At 43.1% G+C, this 16,592-nt stretch overlaps 1 non-coding gene across 1 annotated transcript; it reads right to left on the minus strand.

Annotated features, from left to right (window-relative positions):
• Positions 1 to 14,771: 14,771 nt before the first annotated feature.
• Positions 14,772 to 14,845, minus strand: trnan-guu (transfer RNA asparagine (anticodon GUU)). Its single transcript has one exon. It is a non-coding gene; the product is annotated as a tRNA-Asn (tRNA).
• Between the last annotated feature and the right edge of the window lie 1,747 nt (positions 14,846 to 16,592).

Consider the following 16,592-nt stretch of genomic DNA (forward strand, 5'->3'; position numbering starts at 1 on the left):
TATATAGCTTAGAAATGCTAAGTTAGTCCAACTTAGATACGTGTGTTATATTGACTAAACAGAGTAAATTTCACATGCAATGATTTAGTAGATTAAAATAGTAATTCTGAGTTGGTCTTTACTAAGTCGAGTGTACATCTAAAGTAAGTTCAATCAAGTATACTCTACTTAACCTATTTTTTTTAAGTGCAATCTGTTTGCATGCTTGTTTAGGTAATGATAACTAACTGGATTTTACAGTGTAGGTGCTTGCAGTGGTTTCCAGCATGGAAATCACAAAAGAGTATGGTTGTCTCTCAGAAATGTTGTGCTGTGATTCATTTGTGTGTTCATTATATCCAAGCAGATGAAAAATGACTCCAGCAGTTTATTGTTTTCTCTCTCCCACCTGCTTTCGACTTTCAGTCACAGTCTGGGTTTTAAACACTACGCATTATTCTATTTAAAATGCCTTCTTTTTTTTTAATTAAAACTGTTTTGTGCAACATGTTCTGCTACACTTTTCATGAGAATATAATTACAGATAGTTCACAGCTTTCTTTAGTGAACACACCATGTTGGACCAACACATGACAGAAAGCAACATTTCTTTCAACCGATTAAGAAGCCTATTCACAAGTTCAATGAACACACAAAGTTGAATTAAAACTCTCTCTCTCTAAAAATGACCCAAGAGAAAGAAAATAAATAATTATAATCATCATGGTCATCATGTAGTTATTAATAAGTTATATTGTTTATCATAACTAAAATGGATTTATTCTACATCAAACTGAAAGCAAAACTTGTCAAAGCGCACGATGAATGGAATTTTTGCCAACAACCCTTTTTCTTTTAGGAGTGTTCTGCATAGTTAGCTTTCAACAATTATAGAGCAAAGACTTGAGACACTGCATTAATAACTGAGGTATAAATTCACTTGAGGCCAATCAGAAGCTTGGCTATAAGTCTGTCAACTCTGCACAGTCGTGAGGTGATATTTGTTTTTTTCATAGGGGCACGTGACAGATGTTAGTACCCTAGTGAGTAATTTGGCGAGACCGTGCTGTGTGAGTGCTGCCTTGTGATCAAGTTTGGTATATCTGATGTGGGAATAACAGAGGATTTTGCAGATAAAGATGCACTGGCATGGTGACACTGACATGGTTTATTCACCTGCAACCAAATGCGCAGATGTTTGCAGCAGGGGTTTCTAAAGGTAACATATAATTCTACATTAAGGTCACTTGGAGGGACTGTTGTCACATTTATGCCAAACGTGTATTGGAGGAAGTGTTCCTGTTGCACATCCTGTCTTTTGTGTTTATCAGTTTTTTTTGTTTCTTTTACAAATAATAACTCAGAATTTTATATTCCACACTTTTATCCGATCTGTCTGTGCTATGAGGGTCACTTTGTGCCAAAATGTTTTCACATGTGCTCGGCTTATGCCTACTGAACATAGGACAAACAGGAGGGGGGGCCGGAGCCTATCCCATCAGTCAACGGGTGAGAGGCGGGGTACACCCTGGACAGGTGGCCAGTCCATTACAGGGCCACACAGAGACAAACGAGACAAACAATCACAGACACGCTCACTCCTAAGGACAATTTTACAGACAACAGTGAACCTAACATGCACGTTCTTGGATGGTGGGAAGAAGCCGGAGTACCCGGAGAGAACCCATGAATACACAGGGAGAACATGCAAACTCCACACAGAAAGGCCCCAGCCGGGAGTGACTTAAAACCTTAAAAGTGAAATTTTTCTAAAATCTTATTATGTCTCGAGTGAGCCTGTAATTCAAAATTGGACAATTGTAATTCTTTATTATTTGGCTGTCCCACAAATTCTCTGAAAAGCCTCCAGCTGATCCAAAATGCTGCAGCCAGAGTTCTGATGAGAACTAACAGGAGAGATCATGTTTCTCCAGTTTTAGCTTCTCTTCATTGGCTCGCTGTTAAATTCAGAATAAAATCTAAAATTCTTCTCTTCACACTTTAATGACCAAGCTCCATCATATCTTAAAGATCTCATAGTTTGATATTTTCCCAACAGAGCGCTTTGATCTCAGACTGAGATCTCAGACTGCAAAACCTGCAAAAACTGTGGTTCCCAGAGTTTCTAAAAGTAGAATGGGAGGCAGAGCCTTCAGTTATCAGGCCCCTCTCTATGGGACCAGCTGCCAGTATCTGTTAGGGAAGAAGACACTCTCCCTACCTTCAAGATAAGGATTAAACCCTTCTTTATTGATAAAGCTTATAGTTAGGGATGGCTCAGGTGACCCTGAAACATCCCACCCATAGTTAAGCTGCTATAGGCCTAAACTACTAAGGGATCTCCTATCCCCATGATGCACCTTTCTTCACTAATCTCTTTACTCTCCATTTCCACAAGTTATAATTGTCTCCAATTTGGGTTTATCTTATCCCAGGCCAGGTATTGAGGTACTTGTCCACTCTTTTCTGTCCTTTCCTGAGTTTTTTTTTCTTCTTTCGACAGTCGCCTCATGTATTCTGAGGATGGGAGACTGGGTCAAAATGTTTTTATTTAATTTGTTGGCTTCCTTAGCTGGTGCAACTTTTTTGAACTGGCATTGTATAAATTGCTCTAATCTGTGTAATTATGAATTTGATTCGATTTTAATATTAATGTATTAATATAGGCTTGAATTGGACTATTTCTGCCTATATCTTTCCTTTTTGATAAAGCTTATAGACACTCTCTCCCCTGTGTTTACCTATTCCAACAGGTATCCTTTGAATGGTGTTATGGTGTTTTTCCCCCTCTTTTCTGTCCTCTCAAACCCCAGCTGGTCGAGGCGGATGGCCACCCTTCCTGAGTCTGGTTCTGTCAGAGGTTTCTTCCTGTTAAAAGGGAGTCGTTCCTTTCCACAGTCGCCACAGGCTCGCTCAGGACGGGAGATTGGACTGAACACAAGTTTCGGTGCAATCTGTTGGTTTCCTTAGCTAGGATATTGTTTTTGAATTGGCTCTACGTGAATGAATTGGATTGTTTTAAAATTAATTAATTGGATTATGATTACAATGAATTGATTTCCAGTTGGCTTGAATTGGACTATGTTAATTAAGTTCCTTGAGATAACATTTGTTGTAATTTGGCGCTATATAAATAAAACTGAATTGAATTTAAATGAATTCCCTCTCGCCCGATGACTGCTGAGATAGGCTCCAGCCCCCCCCCGTGACCCTACTGACAGGTTAAGTGGGTATAGAAAATGGATGGATGGACTTAGAGATGGACTCTTAGAGATAAAACTTGTTTTGATTAGGAGCTTGGTAAATAAAACTGACAGGACAAGCCTGCAGCTGCAAGTTCAGCAAATATCCAGTAGGTGGCAGACTAACTCTATAGCAGATGCTTAATTTTTCACAAGAACATCTTGTTTGGTCAGTTAAGTACTGAAAAGTCATTGATTTGGGCATACTTTAACACGTTAAAGGGGCTTTTGAAACTGTTATTTTTCACACAAATGATTTTTCTGATGTGAAAGGTTATAGTAGAGGTCGGTTAAAAAACCTGTTTAAAAGAATTTGAGATCATTCAAGGATAGTATGATGAGGGGCTGATATTCTAACCTTTCCATATATATATATATAATTGTTTCACTGATGTTAATTTGTTTAAAATCTGGTAATTTCTAACATTGGTATCGGCCCACAATTTCACAATCGGTGCCTCCAAAATAAGTTCTTTCCTATACTCACATGAGTGAAGTGCACAGTGAATTAGAAGTTACTGAAGTTTATGTGGCCTGTCAGAGGGAGCATCGGGCCCAGTATTCATTGTAAATGCCTTGTGATACGTCTTCGTAACACGTTTTATATAGAACAACCTGTCACTAAAGGAGCTCCACAGTTTGTCTGTCGTACTGCTTTGGTGGAGGTTGTGGGCCTTATAAATAAATTATATTCATATGTTTATAAATTCTAAAGATATAGTGATTAAAAGAGGTTGACAACGCCACCTAGGTTTGAGAGCCCAAGACTCTAAAGACACGTACAGGTTCTTAATCCAAACCAGGGTTGAGCAGACTTAAAAAAACAGGAGTCTAAACGGTATTTTACAAGATTTATTGTCATAAAATAGGTAACCCAGCCCAAAGTCTCCTCCAAGGATCCCACAGCCTCTGGATCATCTCACTCTCCAACTGGGGCAAGTGACAGACCTTCAACTCTGGTGGTGGAACAAGCCCTCAGTCACTCCAAAACACAAGAGTGAGGAAATATCAGTTCTCACTGGTAGTCCACCTCCACCTCCACGGCCCTTGAAGAAGGCTCCGTACCCCCCATGCTCCCCGGGCGCTGTAATTGGCTACCCCACCGCTCCAGTGTATGGCATCTGTCTCCATGAGTGTGTGACCCCGTGGATGTGTGTGTTCAACAGGTACCAACCTGGATGGGTCAAATGCGGAGGAGTAATATTAAACTCAATAATTTTAGTTATTTACATTGATCCTCTATCATTCAAATGGTTATTAGTATGCCATGAGACTAAAGTGAAAGAAAGTTTACCAGTTTTGACAATAATTAAAACCAGATTCATTCTGCGGGAGGCTCCCTGGGGTTATAATTGCAAGACAGCTTCTCCTGAAATGCCTCAAGTCAAGATGAAGCACAGGTCTGCTACTCAGGCTTTGTGGACTCTTCTTTTTTAACGAACCATTACACAGAAATCTGTGAAAATGTGGTTCCTCCTCTCCAGTACCCCCGAATAGTCCTTACCAGGGAGGCTGAGGAGTGTGATCCCGTTATTCCTGTCAGACACAAATATTCTTACAATTTGAATTTATTGAAGTCTGTTAAAAATGAGAAATGTGTTTTTATGTCCAACAACGTTCTTTTAAATATTTGATGCTAATGATAAAAGCTCCATGATGTCAGATTTTATGTTCAAAGCAGAACATGTGAAACAGCATAAAAAGTCAACGTTGACTTAACAGCATACATGTGTAACTGTGCTGTCGACACAGTGATGTAAACACCAGATAAAGAGAGAGAATGAGCTTTTTACTGTCCGACTGTGTTGACTAAAGTGAGGACAGAAAACAACAGACTGAGCGAACAAAGAGAAAATCAGGAGCCTGCAGGGAAATCTTGCCCCACAGCTGAAAGTTTCTCCTTTAAACAGAGAAGTTTCAGTATTTTTCTGTTTTCACCACACTGCTGAATGAGTTCAGGTGATGATGCTGATCAGTGTTTCCTGAATCTTTCTGTTCTGTTGAAGAGTACTTTTTGTTGTGAATGATGTTGTCAGATTGGTGAATAAAATCTACTCTTTGTTCCACCGTCTTTATGTAGAAAGTCCAAGATCTTTAATCCTTCCGCAGGCAAGAGGAAACATGGCTCTGACGAGGCTAAAGAACACGAGCAACAATTTACTAAAAGTTTATTGAACTTTTTGCATCGTTTCATTCCAACAAATACTCCTGCAGTTAAAGTGTTCCACACATAGGTTATCTAACTTTTTAAACAAAATCACATGTATACATATATTTAATTTCTTTTGAGACATGCAGCAGAGCACCAGAGTTTCCTCATGTGTAAGAGGATGGAGGTGAGTTTGATGGGTCAAACACACAAAAAACACCTGAGCAGTCAGATCAAGCAGCTTTAAGCAGCTTGGTGGTTTTACTCTCTTTGGCTCCACTTTCTCAAGATGTCCTCTGCTGCGTCCAGAGTGGAGTCCTCCTGTTAGACACTAATTCATATGCTGATGTACATTCCAGCTGTCGTGACACTAAACAGGGAAACTCATCTTTTAACACCAGTAAAATCTATTCATGGTTCAAATGTTTTGACCTGTTTTGACTCCCCCTGTAAGCATGTAGTGTTCTAACCCTTCACTGTGCGGTCAATGCTTGTTCCTTTCAAAAAGGAGTGTATCAACTCTATGTAAGCACAGTGCATAAATATGTACAATAAAAGGGGAAATCAAACCCTCAACAAAAAGAAAAATACCTTATTTGTCTTTGGAAGAATAACTTTTGAAGAAAATCACCTTTTAATTGTTTCTTATTTTGATAAAAGAATCCAAACAAGTGCGTAATTTTTTCACATTTTATTTTATTTAAACACATAAATCAATGTAATAATAATTTGTGTAGGATCTTATTCATATTCTTATTTGAATGACACAATAATGCTCTGAACAGATGTGAGAACAATGCACTGATACTTTCAGTCAGTGCAGTTGTTCAGGATGAAAAGATAGAGTCGTACAAAAGATAGATACATTTGAAGTATTTTTATTGATGTTACTGTAACAGGATGTATAGAGATTTCATTGGGTGACTAGTCTTGTGAGCGAAACTAAATGCTGCTGCTACTTTCTCTCTTGATGTTGTTGTCTTTGTATTGTCGGCGATGTTTAGGCGTCATATATTTTCTGAAGCGCCTCCACATTGAAGGCAGCTCTGGTCTTTCTTCTGAGGGGTTAAACTTGTCCACTGCTTGTTCTGGTACTGCAAGTTGAAGAGACAAGTCTTCTGTGGCATGTGGGGGGTTTGATGTTGGAGAGTCCTCTGACTGTTTAGAGGCTGGTTCCATTTCGATGACAATGAAAGTTCTTTCTTGATTTTGCTTTGGAAGTGGTTCCTGGACAACGAAAGGTGATGAAATGTCCTCCGTGTCCTGAGGTTCCTGCATGACTTCAGGCTGGTCGTTCTTTAAAATAGTTTCTACCGTCTTTTTGTTTTTGCGCCGACGCTTTTTAGAAGAAACTTTCTCTTTTGGTGGCTCTGAGACATCTTTTGGTTGTGGGACTAATTCCATTTCGATGTCACTCACCAGCTCTGGGACCACGTCTGGTTGTGGCACTCCAGCCTGATGAGCCAAATCTGATGGAATCACTTCCTGTGAGTCTTCAGAAGCCCTTTCTATTTCCTTTTCTTCCACGGGTTCAGAAATCTTCTCTGGTTCCTGGACAACGAAAGGTGATGAAATGTCCTCCGTGTCTTGAGGTTCCTGGATGACTTCAAGCTGGTTCTTTACAATGGTTTCTGGCATCTTTTTGTTCTTGCGCCGACGCTTCTTTGATGTAACGTTCTCTTTTGGTTGCTCAGGGATCTCTTGTGGTTCTGTTTTGTTGACTCCATCCACTTCTGGATTCGATACTTCCACTTGTGAAGCCAGCTCTTCTACAGTTATGTTCTTTGGTGGAAGACGTATCTGATCTAAATGGAGTTCTGGGAGGATGTACAGCTCTGTTTTTTCTTCTGGCTTGATGATGACGGATAGAAATACAGCCTTCATAAGTTCTGCCACCTTCTTTTCCTGTGTCTATGTTTCCTCCTCCTGTGCCTTTAGTTTGGAGGCAAGATCAATATTGGAGGCAGTCTTTTCTTTGAGTTGTTCTTTCAAGCTCTCTACCTCTTTTCCAACTGACTGATATTCAGTTTCAGATACTGGTGGTTTCAGTGTTTCAATCAATTCTGCAATTACGTCATTGCATTCCTTGAGCTCCTGCTCACACTTTTCACGGAGATGACGCTCAGACGTCAAACAGTTTTCCAGGTCCTTCAGTTTTTCCTCAGAAATGGAGCAGCTATTCTCTGCTGCGACTCTTCTGTCTTTTTCTCGTGTCAGAAAGAAATTCTTTTTCAGCAGCTTAGTCCTGACAATATCCATCCGATGGTATAGATAGTTGATCTTGTCCTTATTATGTTGGTAAGATTCCTGTAATTTTTCTGATCCATAATCTTCGTCGGCAGCAGAGGCATTAGAGGGAATCTCCTCGCTTTGTGAAATTGGAAACTTCCACGTGACGCGACGAACTTTGGAGGCCTGGGGATGATCCTGCACCAGCTGGACGTCCTCGGAATGAGGAGTCACAGCCGCAGCAGAGACCTGGGATTGTTCCTTTTCCAACACGTCCAACATTTCTGATCTGTTGGTGGGTTCCTCCAAACTTTCATTACTACCAAAAGTAATGTTATATTTGTAGGACGCCTGAGATTGTTCTTTTTCAAACAGGTCATTTTCTAGGCTTGATGTTAAAATTTCTTGCCTGTTGGTGGGTTCCTTATAACTTTCGTTACTGCCAAAAGTAATGTTATATTTGTTGGAGGCCTGGGCTTGTTTGTCGGTTTGTGAATTTGGAAACTTCCACGTGACGCGACGTACTTTGGAGGCCTGGGGATGATCCTGCACCAGCTGGACGTCCTCGGAATGAGGAGTCACAGCCGCAGCAGAGACCTGGGATGGTTCTTTTTCCTCTTCGTCATTTACTTTTTGAGGAGACGGGTCATTTTCTGACTTGTTGGTGGGTTCCTCATAACTTTCATTATCGCCAAAAGTAATGGTATATGTGTAGAAATCCTCAGGTAAATCGTCCTCTACCATGTCACACCACTGAAGTGGAGCAGATGATATCTTGGTTTGACTCATTTTGCTTGTTGTTTTTAAGAGCTTGTCAAAATTACTATTTAAGATAGTAATTGAGTGTTGATTTTTTAGACGATGTGAAAACCGTTTGCTGAGACTTTCAAATTTGCTTTGAAAACTGAACGTGTTTCTTCAGATAAATTCCTGACGAACTGTGAAAAAGGAGTGAAAATGTCTGGCCTATATAACATTTGTGATGTCAAACAACATCAGTGGTGACATCAATTGTGATGTCATCATCAGTGATGACCAGAAGAGAGATTGTGATGTCAGTGATGACATCACAATTTAGTGATAAGACTAAAAAAGAGCAATGGCGTTCCGTTCTCAGCCACCATCTTGTGTGTTGTTTTACTCTCTTGTTCAGTTTTATGATTATACATTTTTAAACTTTTTTCTGTGAAATCTCAAAATATTATTGTCCAGGTCAGTTTTAATGCATTCATTGTATGTTATGGTACTCACGACTGCTTTCTTCATGCCTCCACTGGAAAATTGGACCTCATTGTGTGATGATCTGCAGGTTTGAAGGCCTCTGTTCTGTCTCTCTTCTGGTCTGTGATTCCAACCACAGATACTGAATGGAATTGAAGTCCGGATTCCAGAATGTTGATTTTTGTTCTCTGTTAATCACTTGACGACTTCAGCTGAATACTTCATGTCACTGTCACGTTGGAAGGTCCACTTCTGCCAGTTTTCAGCAACCAGTGTAATGTTTCCCACTAGCAGTGTTTTCCAAGACAGAATAATGTCAGTTTTTAAAATGTTTCCAAAATAAACCTTTTTCCACATTCAAACTGAAGCAGACACCCTTTCCACTTTTGAGATTAGGCTTAAAACTTTCCTTTTTGATAAAGCTTATGGTTAGGGACGGCTCAGGTGATCCTGAAACATCCCATAGTTAAGCTGCTATAGGATTAGACTGCTGGGGTTCATCTGTCCCACCTTTCCTCACTTTGTTCTCTTTTTCCCCCATTTAAAAAAGCCTCAAAATAAAAGTGAGTTTTAGGTGGCTACAATAGAATAGAAAAATACTTTATTCATCCCCAATGAGGGAAATTCAAATTAGTCAAGTAGCTCATTAAAATATAAATATTTACAATGATTGTATATTAGACAACAACAACAACAATAATGATGATCATAATTATATTATAAATAATCAATGACTAATTAAATAAATTTGAGAAGAACATGTCAGCAGTCACTGTTAAAAAGCCTTATGGCTGTGGGGACAACGGACCTCCTGAACCTCTCAGTCCTGCAGCTCAGTGAGATGAATCTCTTTCTACAGCTGCTCCTCTGTCCTGCCAGGATGATGTGGAGAGGATGTTTATTGTTCTCCAAAACAGAATATGATTTCCTCCTCATCCGTTGCTCCACCACAGCACAGAGAAGATCGAGCCTTCTGCCTACCACAGAACTGTAACGGGTGGTGTATGGACCCAATTGCAGTACAAAGGAGTCAGAAGACAGTGGTAAAAAGTTCAAGGCTTTACTGAAACTCTGGCAGACAGACAAACGGTTTAGAAACCGGCAAACAGGAATCAGGAGAGGAGAGGCAAAGTTCTTGGTCAGGGAAAAATGGCTGGGTCGAATTACCAGGAGGCAGACGAAGCAGGCAATCAGGGACAGGCGAGGTCGGTACCGGTAAAGCTGGCAGGAGAACGCTGGAAAGACTTGCATGGCAAAGAACAATCTGGCAAAGGTTAGAGTGTGGAGCTGGTGACTATATGCTGGGCTGATTGCATGTGATGAGAGGCAGCTGTGTGCACAGGTGAGTGGAGTTAACTGATGAGGTGTGTGTGACTGACAGGCTGAGTGGGGCAGAAGCAGGATCAATGGAAAATACTGATGGTTGGATGACTAAACTGTGACAGAACCCCCCCTTCAAGGGACGGCCCCTGACGTCCCCAAAACAAGTCCAAGGAACCAGGGTGGGAGGAGGGGGAACAGGAAGGCGGGCTAAAACTCGGGAGAACCCGAGAACTCCCCATCCTCAGGTTGTGAGGAAGGCGAGTTCGCCGGTGGGTCCACTGCCTCCTCCTCCGACAGGGAGTCCTCCTACTGGTCCGGGGCAGTGGAAGGGCCAGCAGCAGGCGTCCTATAGCGAGGGCCCCTGCCGATGTTGCTGGGGGAGGGCTGGTCCGGATGTTGCTGGTGAAAGACTTGGATGAGACGAAAACATATTTGTCGATCATGTCTCTGAGGAGGTCGTTGACCAAGGCCTGGAAAACTGCCGGGGCATTGGTGAGGCCAAATGGCATCACCAAATATTCATAATGTCCGGTGGGCGTGTTAAAAGCAGTCTTCCATTCATCCCCCTCTCGGATGCGAACAAGGTGGTAGGCATTACGGAGGTCGAGCTTGGTGAAGATCATGGCTCCTTGAAGTAACTCAAAGGCTGAGGAGATGAGGGGAAGAGGGTACCGGTTCTTTATAGTGATGTCATTAAGTCCCCTGTAATCAATGCAGGGGCGCAGGGTCTTGTCCTTCTTCTCGACAAAGAAAAATCCTGCCCCTGCAGGAGACGATGAGGGTCGGATAATACCGGCAGCCAGGGAGTCATTGATGTAAGTCTCCATGAACTCCCGTTCAGGACCAGACAGGGAGTACAGACGCCCCTTGGGAGGTGAAGTGCCAGGCATGAGGTCAATGGAACAGTCATAAGGCCGATGAGGGGGGCAATGAAGTCACCTTAGTTTTACTGAACACCTCCCGGAAGTCATGGTACTCGGCAGGAACTCTGGACAAGTCAGGGCAGGAACTGGAGTGCGTTGTCTGCTGGGGTACAGAGGCCTCTTTAAGGCAGACCTGGTGCAGGAGATCTTCCAACCGAGGATGCCCCCTGTGGCCCAGTCGATGTGGGGGCTGTGTCGACGTAGCCAAGGGTAGCCTAAGATCAGTGGAATGTTGGAAGATGACAGGAGGTGAAACTGGATGGTCTCATGGTGGTTACCGGAAAGTAGCATGTGGACAGGAGAAGTCTGGTGAGTGACAGTCTCCAGAAGATGGCCATCAAGGGCTTTGGCAGGAATTGGGGTGTCAAGTGGAATCTTCTTAAGTCCGAGTTGTATAGCTAAGCTCTCAGCCATAATGTTGGCATCTGCACCAGAGTCTATAAAAGTGGGCAGGGTGTGTGCACCACCAGGAAGGAGGAGCTTGACTTGGAAGAGCGGGCGCAAGCTTGAGGAGGAAGACTTTGCTGCCGTGTGACTCACCAGGACTTCCTCACTCACTGGTGAACCCTGTCTTTTAATGGGCAGCGGGAGATAAAATGTCCAGCTTGTCCACAGTACATACACAGATTCCCCTAACGGCGGCGCTCTCGCTCTTCGGGTCTAAGCTTGGTGCGGCCCACCTGCATGGGCTCAGACTCTACGCCAATATCCATAGCGGGTAAAGAAGAACCGGAAGCAGATGAGTAACCTGGCCAGCGGGCTGGGTCGAGATGACCAGGAGTGTTCTGTCTCCTCTCCCTTCTCCGGGCCTGTATGCAGAGGTCCAGCCGAACAGTAAGTTCAATGAGACTGTCCAGTGTGGAAGGTAGAGGATAGGAAACCAGTTCATCTTTGATGTAGTCTGCCAAACCATGCAGAAAAGCATCGCGCAGAGCCGCAGTGTTCCAGTCGCTTCGACGGGCCCTGGTCCGGAAGTCGATGGAGAAGTCAGCCACTGACTGGTTCCCTTGGCGCAGGGAGAGCAGATCATGGGCGGCATCAGATCCGGAAGTGCCCAACCCTTGCGTAGTTCCTCAAAGAAGGCCTGGAATGATGCACAAGCAGAAGTCCGCCTCTCCCACTCTGCTGTTCCCCAGAGGAGGGCTCTGCCGGTCAGGTTGCTAATTACGTATGCCACCCTGGCCTCCTCGGTGGCGAACGTGTATGGCTGCAGGCCGAAGAGTAAGAAGCAGGAGGTCAGGAATGAACCGCAGAGTTCAGGGTTTCCATCATATCGCTCAGGGGTTCCCACTCTGGGCTCGGAGATCATTCTGGGCTGTGGCAGAGCTGGAGCAGGAGTCTCCAGTGTGGGGACTGGAACTGCAGGAGGGCGAGTGGACATCAGCTGTTGCAACTGGGCAGAGAGGGCTGCAAAGGCATTGGTGTTGGCCTCTGTAGCTCGTCTTGCGTATGCATCAGCCTCCTCCATTCTCTGCTGCTGTTGCATGAGCGCGTGCTCAATCCTCTCAAACCGATCCTGTGGTGAGGTTGGTCCTGCTGGGTCCATGTCTGGCCAGATTGTATTGTAACGGGTGGTGTATGGACCCAATTGCAGTATAAAGGAGTCAGAAGACAGTGGTAAAAAGTTCAAGGCTTTACTGAAACTCTGGCAGACAGACAAATGGTTTAGAAACCGGCAAACAGGAATCAGGAGAGGAGAGGCAAAGTTCTTGGTCAGGGAAAAATGGCTGGGTCGAATTACCAGGAGGCAGACGAAGCAGGGAATCAGGGACAGGCGAGGTCGGTACCGGTAAAGCTGGCAGGAGAACGCTGGAAAGACTTGCATGGCAAAGAACAATCTGGCAAAGGATAGAGTGTGGAGCTGGTGACTATATGCTGGGCTGATTGCATGTGATGAGAGGCAGCTGTGTGCACAGGTGAGTGGAGTTAACTGATGAGGTGTGTGTGACTGACAGGCTGAATGGGGCAGAAGCAGGATCAATGGAAAATACTGATGGTTGGATGACTAAACTATGACAAGAACAAGCCTTTTTCACCAGTTTGTCCAGGCACCTACAGTTTTGTCTTAAGTGCAACTCCCCCAGCAGACAACAGCATTGAACAGTGCATTGGAGTGATCAAACATGCATATCATATCTCTACAGACATGAGCCGTCTCAGGAAGAAGAGACGGCTCAAGCCCATCTGAACACTGAACGCTAAGGACAAACTTTTTCCTTTGCGCCTTTGATTATGAGCAAATATATCCAACTAATGTGTGAGTCATTTTGTCATTATCACCCGTCTTGGATAGGTACTGTACTTTTCAACAGCATTAGATTTCTAAGATAATGCGTCATTTGGAAGGTCAGACATGATAGTTTGTAGTATATTGGGTCCAAACTCTCTATCAAGGCAGACAGCATGAAGGCATGTTTACAGACTGTGTTTGGATCTAAATGTGTCTTTATTCTGTATGAATCTGCCATTGTCTCACTGCTCTTTGTATCAATAATGCAGATCAGGACCACTGAGCTCCTGCACGGAATCCCTGATTGTTCAGAAAACATTTAAAGTCACAGTGAACATTCCCGGCTTCCCCAGTTGTCACTGTCAAGTACAGTCAAATGTGCTAAAGTTGATGTTTTCTTGGCACATTTACCTTTCACCAGGGGAGAAGTGCTGCTGAGCAGAATTTTTACTTCCATAAAGACTCAAGTTACATACACATAATTAACCTCTTGGTGACTGAATGATTAATAGAGGTCCATAATTCATGCATTACTTCAGAAAATTCCTAAGAGTGCTGCAGAGCACCATGATTCTCCAGAGAAACCTCATCTGAGCTGCACTGTCACCACTCCTGCAGCACTCTCTCCAGAAGATGGAGACCTTGTGCCAGTGTAGAGATTCCTGCCCGAGCACCAGAGATATCACAGTTAAAAGTCTCAGATGATAATGAGTTGTTGGTGAAAATATAATGAAGCATCTCAAAAATGTTTTAACCACATTTTCACATTTTTCTGTGTAAAGGTTCATTATAAAAGAAGAGTCCACAAAGCCTGAGTAGCAGACCTGTGCTTCATCTTGACTTGAGGCATTTCAGGAGAAACTGTCTTGCAATTACAACCCCAGGGAGCTTCCCGCAGAATGAATCTGGTTTTAATTATTGTCAAAACAGGTCAACTTTCTTTCACTTCAAGAGACCACTGTAATATACACAGTCTCATGGAATACTAATGACCATTTGAATGATAAAGAATCAATGTAAGTAACTAAGATGACTTTATTAAGATTACTTTATTGTCATGTAGTCACACGAAATGACTCTCCGCATCTGACTCATCCAGGTTGGCACCTGTTGAACACACACATGCACGGGGTGACATACTCATGGAGACAGATGCCATACACTGGAGCGGTGGGGCAGCCACTTCCAGCGCCCGGGGAGTATGGGGGGTACGGAGCGGCGAGAGTAGGAATGGAGGTTATTGAAGGACCCACTCTAACCACAGAGCCTGATAGGTTGTGGGTACAGTGGGACACGTTACCCCAGCGGCTTTCGATTTGCTACCAAAAATAGAACTGGTTGCTGATAGCAAAAATGTTAAGTTTGGTTGTGAAGGACGAGGCCGCAGCCCGTAGAAAAATATATATATGCAGACAATTTCTGAAGACATGGCAGCTGTATTTCTGAGTTAGCAACAATCTGTTGGTAAACACACTCGTCCCTGGGTGGGCTCGAACCACCAACCTTTCGGTTAACAGCCGAACGCGCTGGCCGATTGCGCCACAGAGACTCTGTCAGCAACTTAATTAACAATGCATAATATGACAACTTATCACCGAATTGTTATCACCACAGAGACCATTTCCGTTCATGCCTTCCAGCTGTGTGAGGAGCATTACTGTCATCTACTGGACTGACTATTAAGCTGCTGGAGTTTTTCCTGCCGCAGCCTCTCAGGCACTGATAATGGTGCCTTTTTCTCTTCTTCTGTGATTATATTTACAGAATACTTTACAGAGTCCTCTTAGTCTCTATTCAGATGTTGGTCCTCTCTATCTTTCATCCAGTTTGTTTGTCTCAGTACATGAAGACAGTCTGAGAGGTGAAAAGGTCAGAGGTCAGTCTGGATGTGCAGGAAAAGCAGCCTCATGGAGCTTCAGGGTTCTGTTAAATAACTACTGAAGTTTGCCCTCCTGTTATTGGATTATGTTAAATAAAGACAAGTGAGTATAACCAGCAGAGCTACTGCATGTACTACTACTCCTATCACTTCCATTGCAGCGTAGAGTCCGATCCGTCCTGAAATGTCTGGCTGTGGACTCTCAGTCGGTCTCTGAGGTTGGGAGTGATCAGCAGCTGCTGTAAAGGACAAAACATGAAGGTGATTTATGGAAATAGAAAACATTCCCTCATCATTAGTAGCTGTTAGTAATTCTTCATCTGCTGTCAGAGAAACTGTTGTTCTGCCGCATTTTGTCTGTTTTCTCTTCATTTGCTTTGAGTTTTGGATTTTGTGTTGACAGCTGACAGAATAAAATGTTGTAGATACTGTTCATATGTATGAGTCTATATGAACAACAAAACAACACAAACAGAGACAGTTGGTTCTCAGCTACTTTAAACTCTGAGCTGGATAAACTGTGTTAGTTCTGTAGTGGTTCTTCATGGCTAACTACTGGAACATCTGAGCTTTAAATCTCATGTTAACTCTCAGCAGGAAAAAACTCCAAATGAACAAGAACCAGCAGTAAAAATATTAAGGAGATTAAATCCACGATGTGAACTCACCAGTGACGCTGAGTCGACATCTTTCAAAGCTGAAGCCACAATCAGTCTTCACTTCACACACATACAGACCAGAGTCCTCAGTCCTGAGCCTGGACACATGAAGTCTGATTCGTCCTTCTCTGAGGGCGTCTTTATCACTCTGGACTCGTCCTGCAAACTGTTCATCCTGAGACTCTGACACCTCAACACCTTCATGAACATGATACAGGAATAAGACTCTGTGATCAGTTATCAGGTTCCAGATGATATACAGGGAGCTCCAGGAGCTGTCAGCTTTGGATGTGAACATCCACTCCAGAGTGATGTTGTGCTTCTCCTCTGCCTGATAGGAGCTCTGTGGCACATTCACTTCAAATGTTGCTGCTGAGGAGACAGAGAGGGAAAGAGAGGAGCAGACACTCTTTCACATGTGATAGCAATAATCTGCTGATTATCATTATGATCAAAGCAAGGCCGTAACTACCATAGAGGACACCAAGGTCGTGTCCTCGGTATTTAAAAAAAAAAATGTTTTGCTTAAATTGTGGTGATTTTATATTTGAATAGCCAAGAGTAGCACGACTGTTTAATAGAACAGTGGCCCAGTTTGGGCATATGTGCTGCGCGTCATCAACATCATATGGTCTATATGGTAACTACCACACACATGTCGGACTTCAGTCACTGGAAGAGGAGCACATTAAACTAAAAATGTAGGTGGAGAGCAGTTTAAGTGGTAGATGACTGTGAGAAAAAAATGCATTTTAATG

The sequence above is a fragment of the Leuresthes tenuis genome, unplaced genomic scaffold, assembly GCF_036924035.1.
Source record: "Leuresthes tenuis unplaced genomic scaffold, fLeuTen1.0.hap1 SCAF_17, whole genome shotgun sequence".
Classification (NCBI taxonomy): Eukaryota; Metazoa; Chordata; class Actinopteri; order Atheriniformes; family Atherinopsidae; genus Leuresthes; species Leuresthes tenuis.